This window comes from Anguilla anguilla, chromosome 6 (assembly GCF_013347855.1).
Source record: "Anguilla anguilla isolate fAngAng1 chromosome 6, fAngAng1.pri, whole genome shotgun sequence".
Lineage (NCBI taxonomy): Eukaryota > Metazoa > Chordata > Actinopteri > Anguilliformes > Anguillidae > Anguilla > Anguilla anguilla.
Genome location: NC_049206.1, coordinates 57,923,219 through 57,939,375, shown reverse-complemented (window position 1 = coordinate 57,939,375; position 16,157 = coordinate 57,923,219).

The following is a 16,157-nucleotide window of genomic DNA, read 5'->3' as shown; positions in this document are numbered from 1 at the left end:
TAACTAATATCGTTTTAATACAGCCATATCTACTATAATGTGAGTTCACAAATGAAAACATGAAAAGACTGTTTATATTTATTATTTAAGAAAGGAACTCATCTACCACCGCTGACAATTGTCAAAATTCCGTTAAAACTGAAGTAGTGAAATGGTTATTGGAACCAAAATATGGCCCGTGACCAAGTATTTGACGAAAATAAATAAGGATATGCATGCTCTGTCTTTGCTGAACCTAAATAATTTTGGCGTTAAGCGTAACAAAATATGTTTTTGCAAAGGACATAATTTAAAGATCTTTTAAAAACTGCAAATATTTTCCAGCGAATTTTTATCATTATTGAATAGCATGATACATGACTATTTTCAAAAATGATTTTGACAATGTTATATCAGACATTTTAATGAGCCTTGCAAACCATCCCGGGACTTTTAGGTGCATTAAAATGCGATATTATCAGCCTTAATTTGTTTACTCCTCAGGAAGTTTCGTTTGTATTTAGCATAATAAAATAGCATGCTGTGTGTTCTAGCCTATTGCTAATGCTAAAATACGTATTGCCATCTACGTGCGTGTGATCATTTTAGCTTTAAATACGGGTGATTTGTTTATTGTTCTAAATTTAAGCCAACATAATAACACATTAACATCCGAAGTTCAATAAAAAAACCTTTCTTTTTCTAGTCAATTAGTCAAATCAATCAAATTAAGAAATGTCGAAATAGCCTACAGTGTATCAACGATACATAGGCTACTCATACCTCATGCATTTTAAGGAAAATATAATTCATCATTATTTTAATTTCCGTCATTATTTTCCACATCCACGACTATAAGGAATAATTGTCGAACCGATATAGGACTGTGTGACCAAAAGGAAAACCTATCCAAATGCATCAGCTTCACCTATCATTTTAGGATTTGAAGAGTAGCCTCCTGATCTATGTTTCAGCATGAATTAAATTTCATTGTTTTCTCCCTGGCTCTTCAGCAGATTAACCTGAAGTGATTTGTAATTGGAATGTGAAGCACACCTGTTCTTGCTCGGTGACAATAAATCGAACATATATTAACCGGATATAATCGCGTGCTCTCAAAATATCCATTTGCATCAAAATGATTCAGAGCAGACTTGTCTATTTGACATTTATTTTGCGTAACTGTCTTTTGAATATTTGAAAATGTGAGCACCTTTATCAGACTCGATAAATCCGTGAAAATATTGTAATGTCAATGTTCGATAAGTACTGGGAAGTAGTAACTATTGAAATATTTTGTAACTGCATCTCAATGAAATCCCAAGTTGCTCACAGTCTGTCTGAAAGGACTGGGTTAGAGAAAGGCGTACTTGCTCAAGCATCTTGCGCGATAAGGTGTCGTTTCTCATAGTTCGCCCGTTTCTGCAGTTGGGTGAGAGTAACGGCTCTCTTCTTGAAAAGGGACACTATGCCATCTGCCGTTGGCAACGGTTCTGGCCTCTCAGGGTTCTTCAGAAGACTGCGTGTTTAGCGGGGGACACGTGCCACCTCGCGCCTTGTCTTGCAGTGTGTGAGGAGAAAGAGTGAACCCTTTTGAGTTTTTCCCCTTTTTTTGGGAGGGAGAGGGTAACTTCAACTTTTTACAGGCCCACCTGGAACGAGTATGACGGCCTCACAAGTTTTGTGGTATAATATAATTTTATCTTTTACTCTCCCTTGCTATATGTGCGTATTATTATACATTCTTATACATTTTAGATTAAGATTACCAACTATGCATACTTTGTAAACAGTAGGCCTATAATAACAATTCTAAGAAGCGTGATGTTGTACAGTATTGCGTGGGCCGGACATTTCATGGCACCACTTAAATTCACACGTAGCCTGCGTTGTTAATGCCTAATCATATATAATATTTTAGGGGTGAAATTAAGTTGCAGCCTTGTTACCTTGCAAACACTACTTCCGGATTTAATATTTCAACAAATCTTTAAGAGGTGGGCGAGGTCACAACAGCTTGTGCTATGTTCATTAGCGCCTATGTCGAAGGATTTCCACATGGTTTTACAATCAAGTGCAGTTCACATTTGGCCATTTGTAAGAACTGTAAGTTGGGTGTCGTGCATTGTAACGTGCAATACGCGTCACTTATAGAGAATTTAGTAATACTCATATTCGTCAAAATAGATTTCAGTCTATATTTATTTTTTAATTCCCATTTCAAGTCCGAAAACTGATCGAGCATCTGATGTCGTTACCAAAAATAATTTCAGATGCCCCTTGAAATTAGACGACGAAATAGCCACAGTAATGCCCATATAATATATTATTGTATAATTATTTCGGCTTATGTTTGAAGGAAATTTATATATTGTCTTGTTCCTACTCAATCAAAAGAAGAGCAACAACATTAATTCATCTGTAAAAATGACATCATATTCGCTCTAATAAACCACCAAAAACATTTGCAATTAATTTTCAGTTCCAGGCAATTCCCAAGCTAGTTCAAAGCATCGATTAAATTAGCCTAAATTGATATAATTTATGTAAAAATGTGGGCTAAAATTTATTGAAAGTTAACGATGATTGTGCTAGAAAATCTAAGCACACCTCGATCTCATAGGCTATTAGTAATAAAGCCGATATTGAAATCAAGGAAATATAATGAGGTAGGTAATGAGGTACTGGAGGAATGGGAGGGGGGCAGGGGGGCTGTCGAAACGTGTTCGGTAATTAACCGAAAAGCGCCTGACTCCGACCTTCATCGCTGACTTTTGGCGTTGTTCTGCATTAACTTTAAAAACTCATTTTAGCATTAATTATTCCGATTCTGCGTCTGGGTAACATATTGTTAACGGTTATTTTGTAAGTGCTAATGGCAAGATGGAAAGCCTCCAATGTTTTTTTTTTTTATTGAGGAAGTGGCAGGGAAAGGAACTAGAATGTATAAGGAGTAAACGGCTCTGAAAATAATTCGCTTTGAACGTGCTAAGAAATTTAAACCAGTCAAAAAGCCATGTTTCCCCTCCCTCCTTGCCAGCACCGAGAGAATTTTAATGCTGGTATTCTACAAAAGGTTTGGGGGGGGGGGGGGGTACCATTACTGACTCGTGGGAATAGAGCGTGAAAATCCAGCGGTGAGGTATAACTCGCAGGCAGTAAAATCTTCCACAAGCCTTAAAACGTTGGAAGTATATGGGCCCGGTAAAGCTACAGTACCTTTTTCTGTGGAACCAGCCAGGACGTTGTCTAATTAACTAAATAATCATCCATTCAAATCGTATTTATTTAAGTTCACAGTACAAAACCAAGGTGTGTAGAGGCTACAGCTCGAACATGACAGGTGAGCACGAAACATGAAAATATCTGCGTTTGCGTGCACAAACACAGGCGCGCGCACACAAGAGAGAGTGAGCTAATTATAATACACACATTTTACTTCTCGCCAGTTTAATTTAATGTGGATTTTTACAATAATAAAGTGTAGCCAAGAACCTGCAGTCTTTAGAACCAAATTATTTAGAGGCTAGTACATTTACTTTTCCACCCGGATCTTGGATCAAGGAGTGTATTATTACTATTATTAATATTATTATTATTATCATCATCATCTAATCTATAGCTACCGTCCTATATGATAGGTTCTATAAATTCAAAATATAGGTAAATATAACGAAAAATGTGAAATTAAGTCCTGTAGGTTTTCACTCCAAAGCACAACAGCTAGAGACCTTATACAGCTGCTAATTAGTAGAAATTAGGGATGAAATGAAAATCTACAGGATACAGGGTAGGTTGCCTCTGATCTATATAATAATACTACTACTACTACTAATAATAATAATAATAATAATAATAATAATAATAATAATAATCAATTTGCACTGTGTGGTCCATGACCAGCACAGGAAATTAATCTGCATGAAACCTGTTTATGCTTATAACATTTTTCTTTTGATATGACTTCGTTCATGAATGTAGAATAGTTCTAGAATCCCAAAGAGGAAAGGTTAAGTGTGGATACGCGTGACGTTTCCCATTGAATCTTCCTTTAACACAGTCCATTGCCTTAATCTGTTGTTCTCCAATTTTTCCTAATATAACTGGTACGCTGTGAGGAACATGGGACATCAATAAGGATTTTAACTTGAATAGTAATCAGTGTAGCTCGCTGTTCAAATACGAAGTATGGTTTTTTCATTTGACAGATACCGCAAAAAGGATTTATAATCCGTTCTTCCACTTCCCGTCTGCTTCACTCACGTTTACACACTCAGTTGAGATGACACAATAGATTTTGTACTCCTCGTAGTATATTCTGAGATTTATATATTTTAAGACACGCTGCATACTATTACTGCCAATAAAATCTCCTTCAACATGTGCTGCAGACCTGGCTTCACTGTTATTGGAGCTGGGTTGTCTGAAGACAGGAACCCATGGAAGACTGTGTTCATTTTTACAACCATACAATCTTGAGGACACTTAATTTCCTGTTGCACCAATATACGTTGTCAAACTGTTTTTTTTTTTGTGGTGGGAATGATGTAGATGCATGTTGAGAGGCCTGAATGTTTGGTTAAACAGAAAGTTGGACTAATTTAATCGGTTTTAATTTCTGTTTTCTTTACTTTTTGAATCTGCTGAAGTTTGACGTCTTGAGGTATAGGCATATTCACTGGCATATTGCAGATAGTTTTAGCTTTTTTTTTTCCTGTGTGGGATTCATTCGTTTTTCCAGGGTGTGTGTGTGTGTGTGTGTGTGTGTGTATGCGTGCATGCATGCATGCATGCGTGTGTGTTTGTATTTGTATTTATGTGTCCGTAGAGGTGTTTGTATGTGTGTATGTGTTTGTGTGAACGTGCATGTGCGTATATCTATATGTACAGGTGTTCGTATGTATGTGAGTGAGTGTATGCATGTGTGTCTATGCACATCCCTATGTGCACAGCGCATTTGCATGTTTCTGTGCATATATGTGAGTGTTTCTCTCATACTTTTGTAATGTCTGCATGCACAGTATTAATTTTTGCAAACATTAAAGTCAATTATGAGCCCTGCAGTCCTAGATAACATATGTGTCTCTGTAAATGTAGTTTTGCTTAAACTGTGCACATCAGATGTAAATATGTCACAACTGCCAGATTTGGGGGGGTTGATGTTCCATTTTGAGATGGATATTAAAGATGATGAAGGGCGATCCTTTTACAGGGATCTGGCAACCCAGCTGCACTTTCCAGTAAGGAATGATGGGTAATCTGACCTTGCATTAAGACTGCCTCCAAAGAAAAAAAAATGGCCGAAATCATCTTAAAAGGTTTTCAGAGAGGATTATTCATTTGTACTGAACTACGTTTACCAGGGAATAAATGTCACCTTCAGGTGAATGAAACATGTTTTCTTTTCCCAGGTACCGGTATCTGAGTAAGACGAGCCAGAGTTTCAGCACTGGTGGTTACATCCTGACTGAGAAAGGGCTTGTCTTTTCCCACCCGCTCCCGTACTGTTCACAGGTAGTCCCGTCAGTCTCGTGGTTTCTCAATTTAACAGCTGGCCCGCTAGCTAATTACATTCTGCAGCACACGACTGTGGTTTCCCTAGCTAGGGAAAATCTATCCAAAATGGTCTGGCATAGATATAGGTAGTACTAATATTATTATAAAGTTAGCATAATGTGTAGGGGGGGGGAGGGGGTGGTTTGGAAAAGATTTGACAAACAGAAATAACAGTGTCATTATCCTATCAGTCATAGTTTAACCAAATGTGTGTTTAGCATTTTCTGAGTATGAATTCATGTCAAACTCATTAGCTACCTTTTTTGGCAGTTGGTTAACGGCAGTTGGAACAGTTGCGTTTTTAAATCTGGCGTTTCCACGGGGAAATACCACTCCCAGCGCTGTAGGTGTGTGGCTTTCAGATATCTTTACTGGTGCCACACTGGGGAAATCGAGATGAAACCTTAACTGCTTAACCGCTTGCCACTACAGACTGGTCAGGAATTACTGTTGTAGAGTTTAAACAGTTTTAAGTTGCCTTAAAGAGTGCAGGAAAGCAAATTAGCATGGAGAACAACACACCAGAGCAATGGATACTGTAATCAGGCCTAGCTCTTAACTATATGAGGGAAGCTTGAGAGAGAATTTTCTGTGGAGTTTTTGTGATTGCACACCTGGAGTGTTGGGGGGGGGGGGGGGTCGATTGTAGATTGTTGCGACTGTGGACTGGGGGGGGGGAGTTTGGGGGACCTAGCCGATCGCCTGTGTCGCCTATCCCTAGAACCAGTGTAATAACACTAGCTACATCCAGTTCTGGTTGCATTTGTGAAGTTCAACCCCTTATTAGACACAACACTATCACATGATTGTGTGCTTCATTTCTACCATAAATGCCAGTAATGTAATGTAATGTAGTGCTATTTACAAGCCTCAAAGCAGCTGTATTTGTTCATTTTCCCCTCAAACGTGGGGAACACGTGTTTGTGTTTAACTGACCTCACATCTTCCAGGGAAGGAAAGGTGAAAACAAACGGCTTGTTCAGCACTCATAAAAAAAAATTTAAAAAAAATTCAATAGATGACTTGCCTGCTGGAATTAACACACCCTGGTGTTGATCACCTGTGAACAGTGAGACACACTAGAGCCTTGGTGCTGTCAATCAGAACGGCGGCCATTTGCAGCCAAACCTCCAGTAGGTGGCGCTCTCTGTTGGGGGGGGGGGGGGGGGGGGGGGGGGGGTGACAATAGTGTAGCACAGTGGGCTCATCAGCGTGAGGTTTTGAGGTCGAGTCCCAGCCTGAGTGTTCCCACCATTGCGTTCTTACTGGAGAGATGTTCAGATGAGAAATGTTCTCATGTGCTAATGTTTTTTTATTAGCATCTTAAGATGTCTTTGAGCACTTGCACGTAAACAAATTTCACAGCCTGAAAGCACTGGGCATAGATATTAATTGATTTGTATTTATGGTGCGCAGAACCATCAGGCGAGAACATGGAGTCCTCTTGGTTAAATTATATTTTCATTTCAAATAATCCCCATGGAAAGCCACTGTTGGCCATAACAAGTCGTCCGTTTATATATTAGCCTTTTGAGGGCCACTGACTTGTTTTTGCTACACTGTTGAAACTTTTGGCCAACTATTTTTGATCTTCAAAATTCACTGCCTTGATTTACTGAATGGTCATCCGCTACAATTGTGAACAAAAAAAGCAAGAACTGGAATTAGAGATGCTGTACGACTGTCTGTTTATCACACCTTTAATCTATTTACATTTAAGGTAAAGGCGACTATATACTTTAGATTAACTGCGCATGGAGGCTTCAAGCGTAAAATGGTGCTGCTTGAGAACAACTTAACATCTGCTAAACACAGCCAAATAAATGTTCCATGCCAACCCTATACCACACGTGTCTTCTAAAAGAGAGTAACAGCAATTGCTTCAAACTCTGTAAATCGTTTCACAGATGTCGAATTCCCCAACACTTTTTTTTCTCTCGTCGTTCACCTGGAATCGTTTCCTTTAAAAAAAAAAAAAATCAAAGACAAAAACCCGTTAAAACCGAAGCGGTGTCGGTGAGAATCACGATTGGATGTCCCCACTTCCTCCGAACGCCGCGCTGCAAAGCGAGGCCGATCTCAAACTACTATTTAGAACTTATTTAAAGAATGCGTATTTTATTACCAGCACCAATTACTATTTTAAACATTTTAGAGCGTATAATTGGCTATAATGACATACCACAGACCTCTGCGGCACTCTGCCGTTCTTATTAAACCCAAGAACTAAAAAAACCGACGCGGGTTTACACTGCAGGACACAGGCGACCTCAAACTCCGTGCACACACCCATTTGCCATTCCTTCAGAACAAAAAAAAAACAAACAACAAAAAAAAAAACAAGCCGGTTCAATTAAAGATTTGCGCACGCATGTACTTTATATAAAATCCACAGTTTCACAGATTTTTTATATCGCTACGTATATACGGCATTCCCCTTTCGGCGTTTGAAGGGAAACTCTTTGGCTACAGTGCGTAACAAAATCCGAAACAAAATACAAACGAAGGTTATATAAAAAGACCGAATGGTAAAATAATGATCTCCCCATTAGCGGTGGTGGCACGGGCTGAAGAAGAGATGGAACTGGTGAGGTTTAGGGTGTGGGTGGACTCCCCACTGCAAGCTGGAAAGGGCAGATGGGGTGAATTCTGTCATCTTAACATAGTGTCAGGGGTTCCACTGGCATTTGGGGTGATGGTGTGATTTAATGGGGGGGGGGGGGGGGGGGGTTACAACCTCCCCAATATTACAACTCTCCAATATTACAACAAGCCCCCAGACCCCCTTAGAGGTTTGCAGTTCTTGGGGTCAGTGTACTTCTCTGTGTTTTTTACGCTCATTGGAAAGGTTGTTGTTTTGAGTGAAAGGTGTGTATTGTAAGTACAGCATTTGACTCCCTACACAGGTGCACTATAATATATTCATAGATGCTGGGGTTTTAAAACAGATTGGAAAGAGCACAGAGCATAGTTTTTGGCCTCACAAAAAAAAAATTTGTGTTAATTTCACTTCACATGATTTACCTTACCAAATTGTGTTTGCGAAAACAAAAAAGGCAACACGCATTTACTTCACAGTTAAGGTTAAGGGCAATTTTTTTATTGAGTCAAGGCCTACCTGTCTTCATTGTTATGATTAGGTCTAGCAACAATATTTGTCATTTTAATGTCATATATGCTTTTTTAAAACAAAAGTATTCTTGACAAAAGAACTTTGATCAAGCATGTCTCTCCTTTCTCTCACTTGCTGTCTCTCTTCTCATTCTTTTGAAATGATTTATATTTCAACCATTTCTGACAAATTATCTGTCATCAAAGAGGTCTTTGCGAAAAGCTTAACAGCTTAACTGCAGCATTTCTGTAACCAACCAGAACAAAGAGTATTACACCGTTTTCAGCGCTGATGTTTTTTTTTTTTCTAAAATAGGCCAAATTTCGAGTAGCCTCCGGACATACGCTTCACTATCCCAGATGTTTCCGACACAGAGAGAACGTGGACCGACCCTGACACATGTCACGGGCTGAATATGGTTCCAATATCGATACTCCAGTTGGTCAATAATGGAATTAAAAGTTTGTCTGATCTGCTTTCAAAATACGGCAGTGCTTGAAGCGTGAGCACCTGCAAAAACAGATTGGCGTACCCTAAAATATCAGTGTTCCCTAACAGCCATGGGGGCCAGCCGAAAAAAGAACCCCCACCCCCCCTGCCACCCCCCCAAAAAAGGAAGGAGAGATCTAAATGCAGAACCAGGCTCCTTCAAGTGCCGTTTTTCCCGTTGCTGAAAATGGCCAGTGCTACAAAAAAAAAAAAAAAAAAAAAACGCTTAAAATTCTGTTTTAGACGCTGGAAGCATTCCAGAATTCACCCTTCAAATTACTGCTCCCAGGGGAACGGATGCAGATTAAAGAAAAAGAAAAAGAAAAAAATAAGGCCTGTCATCAGACGGCCGGCAGCAACAACCCAATAACCGCGCGCCGTTATGAAACACTTTCGGGTTCAACGCTCGGCAAGTTCCTCGCTGTTAGCGCTAGCCGAACGCCAAAAAAAGAAAAAGAAAAAGAAAAAAAAAAAGACCAAGTTTGAAATGTTAAGGTGATTCAGCAAAATAATTGGGTTTGTGGAGGGGGGGGAAGCTTCCTAGAAAATGAAGTCATCTGTTTTGTTTGTATCGCTCTCGTGATTAACTTTATCAATGTGGACATAATGCCACAAATGTGTTATTTTGGCATTTGTGGAATATGAGCACATTCCTCAGAGCCGGGGGCAGCTAGACTGATTAATGTCCCGCAATACGTTACAATTTTGGTCGTTTTCGGCAAGAGAGAGTTGGCCGCGTTCAATCTAAGCACAACAGCCCTTGCCTTTTGATGTTGAGTACAGACCTGCAGCAACTTATTACATATTTTTTTTCCCCAACCTTCCACAACATTTTTTAAAAATTGCTTTCATGGAGAACTCATACTCTGAGGAGTGGAGGAAAAGAATCTGAAGTGGGGGGGGGGGTTGGGTGGGAACTGCTGCAGTACTATTACTCTACTCACATTTGAGGACAGACCTGGCTGTGGTTAGATTGAGCCAGTCCCTCTGTCATCCATGTACTGCATCTGGAAAACAAACAGCACCACAAGTGGTCAGAACTGAGATGAATGAAACAACACTGCCCATTCATACCCCCCCTCCCCCTCCCCCCCCCCCCCCCCCCCCCCCCCCCCCCCCCCCCCCCCCCCCCCTGTCCGAAAACCCCCGGCACAGCGAACAGTCGCCCCGACAGTCTGTTTGTTCTGCGCTCGGTCGGAGGAAACCCGAGTCATCTTCATACATCTGTCGGGTCCGTGGGGACCGGGCCGCGGAAAGTCTGATTAATAAAAGATGAAGTTTGAGGAAGGAAAGATTGTGTTGTTTTCTCTCTCTCTGTTTTTTTCCCGCTTAAAAAGAATGGCAAAGAAAATATAGCTCTTGACGGAAGTCCAGAAAAGGTGGCTCCTTGCTTGCAGCTGTCCCCCACAAACTGTTCCTGCGCGATCTACGTTTCCTCAATGAGCGTAACTTTTCACCCTCTAAAAAACATAGAGGAAGAACTCGAAAGTGTACGAAAATGGGGGGGGGGGGCGCTGGACTGTTTTTCCGCGTCTGATATTCGATATCTCACACTGAAGCGGGGGGGCGAGCCCCTCTGGTCCGAGGGCTCTTAACTTAGCCGCCGCCGCTGTTTGTGTTTCTTTGCTGCCCTTGATCCTCGATTCTTCCCTTTCCTGCCGATCGGAATCGACCGCCACAAGAACCGCTGGCATATTTAAGCAATTTAAACACGCGGAAACTGCCGTCCTGTTCAAACACAGGCCTGATATCTCTCTCTCTCAGTCTCTTTCTCAACTCAAGGACTTAGCACTTCGTCAGCTATCTGGGATGAATTTTCAAAATGTGCAGACGACACGTTGTCATGACGACACGTTGTCCTGTTGTCGGCTATACAGTTTACAATCGCCTTTCGCAGATGCGACTGGTTGGGGGGCGGGATGGGGGGGGGAGGGGGCGGCAGGAGGGACGGTGGGATGGGGGGGGGGGCTCCTCCCGTTTCTGTTGGGATGACAGCAGTGTAATTCCTGTTCTGCATTCGCTCGATTCGCAAACAACAGCTGTGGAACTCGGGGGGGGGGGGCTTTTCATGAAGCTGACAAAACTTGTGGAGGAAGTGGGACTTTGGGGGGTGTGGGGGGGGAATTAAAGCTTTTTTTGGTTTTACTTAATCTAGTGTAGGCCCAATTAAGAAAAAGTGCCAAAGAAATTGGAAAAATAAAAGAAAAACATGTTGAGCTAAAATTCATTGCCCAAGACAAGGATAAAGGGAATTACGATTTTTTTGTACACATTCCAGAAACTTACACAAGGATGCAAATAAATTACACGCAAGCCTTTTGTCCAAATGTTACTGTTCGCCGCACGAAGCCAGAAAAGCTTCTCGATAATGAACCCAAACCCCAATGTGCAGATTTTAACGACCTTGGGAACCAAAAAAACAAAACAAAAAAAAGGAACAAAAATTGCAAACGTAGGATAATTATTCGTTAAGCGAGACTTATCAAAATTCCTGCGCGGTGACGGAAACGAACTGGAACTGGAAGGCGAACCGGCGGAGAGCCGTTGCCGTGGAAACAAACCGGAACTGGAAGGCGAACCAGCGGAGAGCCGTCGCCGTGTGAACCGCACGTCAGCATAACCGCCGCTCTCCGCGACCAGGCGGAGCGGCGGCTGCCGAAGAGTCTCGCCGTTTTTTCGGGGCCCTTTCACGCGCGAGGCCCCGTCGCCCTATCCGCAGAGAGCAGGTGCCACGATTAGGCATCAATTGTAAAGCGCTTTGGATAAAAGCGCTATATAAATGCAGTCCATTTACCATTAATCCGCTCGCCCCCCCCGCGTCTCACTGTGCCCCGGAGTCATTAATAATCGCTGTCATCTCCGGCCAACACAACAGTTCAGTTTACATCAGTGGGCGGCCATCTTGAATGGTTTTTCTTGCGTCACGCCGAATGTTTACGAGGGCATTCCGCTGGACCCCAGCTGCTCGCCGTCCCGTTTATTCGCCGCCGCGTAGCGCGTTTCTGTTACTCATTTAGTTGTTTGTCGGCTATTGCGCCGCGAAAGGGGGGAGAGGGCTTACGGGACTGGTGGGCGAAGTGTCGAACACGAAAAAGCGTTTACAAAATAAAAGATGTTGCTGATGTTCATTGTGGCTTTCTAAGGAGGCAGTGTTTTCAGGGTCAGTGTCCTACAGTGGTGGGGAACCACACACAGTAATATCTGAGTGCTAACTCCACTCCTACCGTGTTTAAACAAGTCCAACAATATGAAATATATTGGGGTAGAGTTTCAGTGAGCTTTAAAATAAAAGACAAGTCCATTGCAGACAGCGGGGTCCCCACAAATTGCAGGACCGTACACTTGGGAATCAAACCTGCAACCTCTGCATTTTAACCACAATCACTCAATCACCACCTGACCCCTCTGTCTCACTGTTCAGGCGTTATACCTGTCTGTTCACACAGCAATTACAGAAGTAATAACTATTTCACCGCCCTGGTGATTTAAAAATCTATTTACTCACATAGAAGTTTAGGGATGAGTTGGAGTTAGGGTTAAAGGTCAAGTACGAGTTGAATAAGGGGGGGGAACAGTCTTGATGGATTTGATGTTGGGGTTTAGCTAATGAGAAATGCGCAACTAATGTGCAACACATTGTAAATGTGTAACTAATGTGTAATAATGCGGTTATTACATGGTAGTCATTGGGTAATTGAAGTGTAGTAGGGCTCACTTTACATAAATATGGAACAGATGACCCCGGCTGAGAATCCGGAAGTGAAATGTTGTTGTTAGACTTCGTTAGAACTGCAGAGAGGACAAAATGGAACTGGTTTCCACAAACATAATTTTATTCCGCGTCGGAATGACCACAGGAATGCTTCGGCTACCGCCAAGGTAATCGAGTACGCGGCGGCGTTCGTTTATGATTAACGGGCCGGACCCTCTCACGCTCCACACGTTTCCGCCAACGAAGCGATCGCGAGAGGGGTTCGGCAAATAAAACCGCGGTGATTAAAACGGGAAATGGCTGGCGTGTTGCACGTCAGGACCAATTGATCTCAGAAACTAAAAAAGGGCTGACGATGTTCTTTTTCCTTTGCGAGAACATCCCAAGTCTTTTTGCCGTTGTACGCCATTCTTAAATAGGGATCATGACAATTATAATATTGATCGACATCATTACAATTTCTGAAGCGGTTATGTCATTACAGTTTTGTTAATGGTTTGCGTTTCTGTGACACGTGTATAATTACCATGCACCATACAGATAATACCATCTCAGGCCCAGTTATCTCCTGTCCAAGTTTTGTCCACCATCGCTTGTCATAGAAAGCCCAGCAATTTCGTTTTTGATTTTGCTTGTAGTAGTGCTGGGCAATTTCATTCATCTGTACAAGATTCATAGTCAGAGCAGTGGGGGAAATGGATCTTTCTATTTTTGCAATTGCTCCATAAATCAGCAGTCTGAAAATAAATCCTACCCTTATTTCCTTTTAAACTAGTGCAGATACTGTGTGCCTGCAGTAATGCACTTTGTGGCTGTTTTCTTTTTACTTTGTGTCTGGCTCTGCACTGTAAAATAAAATGTGGTTTTTTTTCACAGGAAAGTACTTTGGCTTTCGGGATATAGAGTGAATGTACGGTGGCCCTACAGGATCAAAGTAAAGACTCTTGATATACAGCCCCAGAGAGATGACTTCAGACCTTAACTCGGTTCAGGTGGTCCCTGCCGCACGTACAGGGACCCAAGCTTCACTAAACATACCTGTACTCTCCCGCTGTCACCATGACGACAGGGAGGAAGCGTGCCAAGACTTTGTGTGTGTGAGTGCGTGTGTGTATTCATGAGTGAGTATGTGCATGTGCATATTTGTGTGTGTATGTGTGTGTTTATGCATGTGTATGTCAGTATGTGCACGTGCATTTTTGTGTATGTATGTGTGTGTGTTTGCATGAGTATGTCAGTATGTGCACGTGCATTTTTGTGTATGTGTGTGTGTGTGTGTGTGTGTGTGTTTGCATGAGTATGTTCATGGGCGTATGCATGCGTGAGTGTGCAATTGTGTGTGTGCAGACACACATGTGCATTTGTGTCTGTGTGTCCAAATGGACACACCCGTGAGTGTACGTGCTGGCGCATGCATGTGTGTGTGTGTGTGTGTGTGTGTGTAAGAGAGATATTCCTAACAGGAACGCTGGATGAAAGCCTAGAGATGAAAAACTCAATGGGAGCTGCAGGAACTCTAAATATCACAGCTTCCTCAAAGTTTCCTCTCTGGGCACAGATGAAACAAACATTTCAGTGTGAGAGAGAGAGAGGGGGGAGAGGAGGGAGAGAGGTGGTGAAGAGAGGGAGAGAGCAAGGGGAAAGGAGGGAGAGAGTGAGGAAGAGAGGGAGAGAGTGGGGGAGAAGGAGGGAGTGAGAGAGATGGAGAGAGAGAGCACTGCTCAGTCTCACCCCTGAATACCTGCTGAAATTCAGTCTGTCAATTCAGTCTCTGCCATGTTGATTTTTTTTCTGAAGCAAAAGTTGCCGTTTCAGACCATGTTTGATGATCAATGTTTGACGAGTTCCTCAAACTGTGCGTATGAAGACAGATAAAACAGCCGAAATTAAGGACAAATGTTGACTGAATCCAGGTCATAGTCTACATTGCTAATTAACAGTCCATATGTGTCATAACCATATGTATTTTCAATGCTATTCACTATGGCCAGAAATGTTACTTCTGGGACCTGCTCTATATAGATGGTGTGTCTTAGATACAGTAGAGTTAATCAGCACTGATTTTCTGCCATTGTCTTTTATTTGGGGAGGGGGGGAGTCCCCGCTGCTTATTGTCACGGTCCTGGTTCTTTTCCTCTGTAGAATGTCCTAATATCTTGACGTATGTATCTGACAGCTGTCAGAGGTCAGAGTGCATGTCTCCTGAGTTCGGCGAGAGTGGCTGCATGGTTCTGATCAAGCGTACGGGCTGTAGTGAGTCATAAGTGCCTGGCTGGAGAGAGGAGAGGAGAAAGGAAAGCAGGGGAAGAGAAGGGGGAAGGAGAGGAGGAGAAGAAAAGAGAGGAGAGAAGATGAGGGGAGAGGGGAAGGAGAGCAGAGGAGAGGAGGGGGAAGGAAAGGAGAGGAGAGAGGAGAAGAAGATTGGGGAGAGGAGAAGAGAGAAGAGGGTAGAGAAGAGGAGATCACACACAGCTGAGGTTTGCTCAGCTGGCGATGCTGAGCCCAAGAATCTCTCTCTGTCTCCGAGACCTCGCTGTACTTCTACTGACGGGACTGGCAGAACTGTTCTTTCTCGCTTTTTATATGATACTATATAAAGATATATGAAGATGATTTTATGAAGGACATTTATGAGGCCATCATTTAAAAACATACTGTTTTGCACATTCACCGCTTGATAGCTTAAACATAGGTCCAGCGTGTTTCATTTTTCAGCACTGATAGCTTCAGCACATATCAGACACGTGCATAGCATTCCACTTCGTACTTCTGGGAACATGAAATGAAGATAAAACAAAGTGTGTTTTAAGCATTCGCTAGCGTTCAACAGAAGGGTTTCGTTCCTGCAGAGCCAATCCAAAAGAGGCGGTGAAAGACTAAAATATGTCCGCCGCTTACTGAGAACTCAACAGAGGCTAACAAGCGAAGTGACAGACTTGTTTGCGTTTTGTTTTGCTTCGTTTGAAACACGAGAGCTTTTTCCTTTTTTTTGTTCACCTGCTCCATTGAAGGGAGCGTCCAAATCCTTCGGTTTCCCACTGCTGTTTCCCGCACAGGAAGAAAGAGGCATGGGGAGAGAGCCAGGCAAGGCCCTCTGCTCATTTGCAGAAGACAAATACATCTACACAGAGGACACAGAGGATTTACAGCCAATAGTCTGTGACAATTCAATTTCTGAAGCATGTCCCGAGCAATTCACGGGACGTTTAAAAACGCAGCGTGACTTAACCATGTTCAGAAAGGAGAAGGAAAAAAAAACCTGAAGCAAACAGGTTCAAGGCGTGGTGCTCTTTTTCATTTTGAATAATT